This window comes from Xyrauchen texanus, chromosome 47 (assembly GCF_025860055.1).
Source record: "Xyrauchen texanus isolate HMW12.3.18 chromosome 47, RBS_HiC_50CHRs, whole genome shotgun sequence".
Classification (NCBI taxonomy): Eukaryota; Metazoa; Chordata; class Actinopteri; order Cypriniformes; family Catostomidae; genus Xyrauchen; species Xyrauchen texanus.
The window spans coordinates 2511563-2516841 of NC_068322.1; the positions used below are offsets into that span (position 1 = coordinate 2511563).

The following is a 5279-nucleotide window of genomic DNA, read 5'->3' on the forward strand; positions in this document are numbered from 1 at the left end:
TTGCATACTTTTTCCACCACTGCTTCAAACAATACCATAATATTACCATAATGACACCGTACACCATAAGGTATATTTGTTTAGTAATACGTGGTACTTTTAATGAGTATACTGCAGTAACAATTACTCTAGTAAGCAACTATGGTATTTTCACAGAAACAATGGGTACCATGGTAAATATTTCTAAAGTATATTTGCATTGAACATAAACATTATTGTTCCAAATTGGGGAGAAAAAGGGAAGGAAAAAAACTCTGCACTGAATCACTAAATTACATCTATGTATGGTCTATACGAAATGCAGATATACAGACAAGAAAATCCGACTTAAATGTATGCAGGATGATCCATGCACATGTGTATAAATATCATCTGCAAAATAGGCTCTGTCTCGAAACCTAGTGAGCTGCCTACCTAGACAGCATAGGCATATGCTAATTTTTTATTTTTATTTTTTTACTGAACGGTATTAAAAAATACATATATCACGGTCATTTCATCATTGTAGTGTTCAAAAACATTGTTTTTCCACATTATATTTATATAGTACTGTTGCTTCACGCGCATGTGGTGACCAAAACTGCTAACTAGCTAGGCAGCCCACTAGACGCAGCCCAGGTAGGGTGCAACGCCGGTGGCTGTGAACGTGTGATGCCTACATATGCAGTCTAAATAGGCAGCACACTACATTTTGACACCCGGCTAGTGGAGTACAGCTTACTTGTTATTCATATGGTCATACAGAATTATAAATATGAACACAAACCTTATTTGTCCACGTTGAAGTCTTCCTGAGGGAAAACAGGCTTTAAAATAGCAGAAAGATGTCAAATGTGAATTTAGTAGATTATGTCGTCTGACGAGAATCCGTCTGTCAGTCCATCAGTAAATGGGTTAAAACTTCTCAGACGTATTTTAACGGTCACGGTCCAGTATCCACAATGGAAATATATAACGCTGTAATTGTAAACTAGAATTGCGTTTTGTCGCGATTAAAAAGCCCTGAATTGCGATATTGCCGCACGTCTGTCTTTTCCTTCCTCAGCGCGACTGTTTATCGTCGATCGTTCAGTTATGTCTCTCGCGCTCGACGAATCGACGTTTGAATGGGCTAAAAATAAAACGCCCGCCAGAACAGGTCTGGGATCAGTTGGTGATGGCGACAGATGGGTTCATGACTATTGAGTGTCAATGTGCAGCCAGATCGCAGATCAGTACTCTGTGAATTCGGTTTCTGTTACGCATCCAAGATGGCTTTTTTTACACGTCATATTAAAAGTCACTGGGGTGTAAACGAAGACGATTTTTTTGTAGATGGAATACATATGCTTATGTATGTAGCGTTTTTAAATATTTTAGGTTTTTGTTTATGGCTGTTAATAGAAATAGAAAAGACAGACAGAGAGAGAGAAAGAGAGAGAGATATTTATATCTCTTTATATTTATATTTGTTAAACTAAATGTAATTATAGATTAAGATGTAGTTCTACTTTGGCAATATTGTATTTATTGTTCATGCCAATAAAGCCCCATTGAATTGAATTGAATTGAAATTGAGAGAGAGAGCGAGAGAGAGAGAGAGCGAGAGAGAGAGAGAGAGAGAGAGAGAGAGAGAGAGAGAGAGAGAGAGAGAGAGAGACCTCCACTTACTCTCAAACAAACCTCATGACAGTTTTCCAGTTCAGCAGAAACAGATCAAATGCAGGTGTTACTGTGGGAGGACAATAATGCATCAGTTGCTGCAAAATTCATTTTTGAGATGCTCACCCTCAGAAACGAATCACTGCCTTAATGTACTTCAGTCACAGTACTTTTATTTTCTTATGTTCATAATGTCGTGTTAAAGGCTTATTTTATTTTATTTTGTATAGTGTATATTGTTATTATAGTTTTTATTGTATTTTATTCATTACCGGGCACCTTATTTTAATTCTATTTTTATTGTTATTTGTTACTATTTTATTATTATTATTTGTCTTGTCATTATCTGTTTTGTGTATTCATGCTTTGGCAATATTGTTTGTAAACACAATCATGCCTATAAAGTTTTAAATTGAATTGAGAGAGAGAGAGAGAGAGAGAGAGAGAGAGAGAGAGAGAGAGAGAGAACTATGGATGGATGGACAAGTAGCTGTAATAACCTGCCAGGTATTATTGCCTGCCACATCTCTATTATTGCATCTCTGCCTGTGCCTTCAGCCTGGGTGATCAGCCGGGAGCCACCTATCTTCAATGTTTTACCCCATTAATCCCGGAACATCTCCTGGTGGTGGGGCAGCGGTCAGGGACGTCTCCCTGCCACCCCCCACAGCTGGACACCAGATCCCCTCCAACACCTCTCATCCTAATCTTCCAGACATCCTTCCTTCACAAATTATTTGCAACCATACATGCCAGCCCATTGGCTAACTGGCACCTAGATGCGTACTCAGTGCCCTACTGGCACTGGCACTGTATCTCGTGGTAACTCAGTGCCACCAGTTCCATATGGCATACTACCTCAGCACAAGCCCTCACCACATATCACCCAGGTTCCCTATTCTTAAGTTTCCTGCTTCTGAACCCACCACGTTTTGTCCTTCCTCCTTAACCATAGCCAGAAACTCCCTTTCTCAGCTTCCTCTGCCAGTTCCTTCAAATACTTTTTTAAAGCTGCTTCTACAATGCCAGTGTCTCTAAACAGGTGATGCATTGATGTTCCCATACATATGGCATCCAACCTCCACAGGGTAGGTGGCAGTCCTCCATCCATTTCCCTGCACTCTACAGCCAGATCAGCATATTTTAGTTTCTTCCTCTCATAGGCTGTCTTCAGACCCTCTTCCAATGGCACAGTAAGCTCAATCATTACAATTTTACAAGCTGAAGTCGACCACAACACAACAACCGGCCTCAAGGAGTTAATGGCAACCTCGGTTGGAAATTTTAGCTGCTGGACAAAGTAGACCATCATTGACCAATCACTTCCAGGCGCCAAGCTTGATCTGGCTTCCCTCGGTGTTGTCCCTTTTTAACAAAATCAACACACTGCCTCAGGGGAACATGGTTGCCTTTGTTTACTTCTAGAATCTCTGCCAGCTTCCGCAGGACTTGATCATGCCACCATCTGTCCTGTCCTTGTGCCAAGGCAGTCCTGCACCAATCAACATGTGCTGCAAGTTTGCTCTTGGGGCCTCACAGAGGGGGCAACTCTCCTCTTTGTCATACCACCGAGACAAATTCCCAGGGCTTGGTAGGGTATCGTAGGTGGATTTTATTAGAAAACTTAGCCTGGCCTGGGGTAATGTCCCCTCCCATACGGTCCAGCACCCTTGCTGCTGCTGGCACACTGCCCTAACCTTATACCCTTCCTCTTCTCTGTTTTCGGGAGGATGCTGACCACAGTTTGGAAGCCACCCCCCCATCCAAGGCCTTTTCTTCTTGACTATGCTCTTCCAAATATCTCTTGATGCTTCAGTCTTGAAAGTGCCTGGTTTACGACCTCCTCTGCCTTCCAAGGTCTGCCTGTTCGGACTTGGACTTGACCTGCCCTCACTGCCTGGTCAGTTGATTCCCATAGCTCCAAAACAAGCCTGGTATTTTCCTGCTTGTAGCACAGAGTGAGTGATTTTAGAGGCATATAAAAGAACAGCATTTGAACAAGAAAAACTGCACCATTCAGAACAGTGTGTCGCAACAGGTTCTTGTAAAGCAGACAGACTGCTGGAAATCCAAATCTGAATCTCCAAGTCCCCTGACATACAAGAATGCATGGATTTTTATTACAAGTCAGGCTCATTGATAGTGAGTAGTAATTGTAGCAGTGGTGCAATAATTAAAACAAGTTTGAATGCTTTACTTCATGAGTCATTTGCTATTTTATTTGAAATTCAAGGCAGGCATTCACAGACATTGTCAGTGCAATATTCTTTATTAGTTTTTCACACACACACACACACACACGCACACACACACACACACACACACACACACACACACACACACACACACACACACACACACACATTGCCTTCTATTAAGTATGGCATTTATGGAAATATATAATCTAAGGCTGCCATCTTGTGGTAGTGAATGGTCCAAACAGATTCAAGCCACTGACGACAGTACATGATTGCCTGCTATGACATTATATAAGGCGCAAATAAATAAATATATAAACTGGTGCGGAAGTTTTAGGCCTAAATACAATGCATTCTGGCTGAAAGTTGGGGGCGCACATGTAGAACACATCTCTCTACTGTATTTATTAAATAAATAAATCACAAAGTAGGTCGATGACGTAATGCATCAACAGTAGTGCAGTTAGATCATTCATCCATTCTATATCAATGTATTAGTCATTATTGGCACCAAATCTCTCGTACTGCAATCACTGGGTGAAGCAATTTATAATGAGAGTGTATAATATAATTACACTGAAATTTTAAATAGATCCTCACTTGACCCTAATCAGTATTTCATTGTAGTTAATGCAATTATTAAGGGAATTTTAACGCTTTTAAAATGCAGTAATATGATTCCATTAGAATCAATTGAACAATTTACTAACTGTAAAAGCTACATAAAAATAACTAGTTTTTAGTATATTAATAAAATTGTAAGTAATTGATTATAATTATTATTAGTAGTAGTAGTTGTATCATTTATTATTATTATTTTTGTAGTAGTAGCAGTATTATTATTTATGTTTTCTTAAGTATGCAGAGCTAATGGATGATGCCTCGTATTAATATTGTGTAAATATTGGAAATCTTATAATAATTGGAGTCTTTGAGCTCCTAAAGCACAACACTTTTGATTGACTTTTGGAAATTTACATTTAAAAGATGCTATTTTAAAAATTTACATCTATTTATTTAATTAATTTAATTAATTAATTTATTTAAATTGTTTAAGTTAATTATGTTAATTAATTGTTTTAATGTGTATTATTTTATTTGATAATACACACAAAGTTAAAAAAAATCTTCTTTATGAATAATTTAAAACAAAGTTTTATTCTGGCTATGTTAAATATAGTTGCAATTTATTTTCGTTTAACATTTTCAATTAATGACTGCTATATATTTTTACATTGGAATTAGTTATGATATCTAATTGATAGTTATAGACCCATTTGCCAGTTTACGTTATAATGTTTATTTATTTATTTAGTCATTTCTGTCGCTATGTGTAATGCAATTTAGAGTAAGTGAGAACAGTTTTGTTCGTGCGCGTGTATGTTTGTTATTCGTTCATGATAAAGCATCTCAGGCACACGCGTTAAGTTCTCGTGCACG

General features: G+C 38.2%; 1 protein-coding gene across 2 annotated transcripts in view; it reads right to left on the minus strand.

Moving 5' to 3' along the window:
- Positions 1-1059, minus strand: part of LOC127639279 (oxysterol-binding protein-related protein 8-like) — a 95007-nt gene extending 93948 nt beyond the window's left edge. For both annotated transcript variants that reach the window (XM_052121207.1, XM_052121204.1), the window contains exon 1: positions 767-1059. The gene's annotated coding sequence lies outside the window, so the exon portion shown is untranslated. The remainder of the gene's footprint in view (positions 1-766) is intronic.
- Between the last annotated feature and the right edge of the window lie 4220 nt (positions 1060-5279).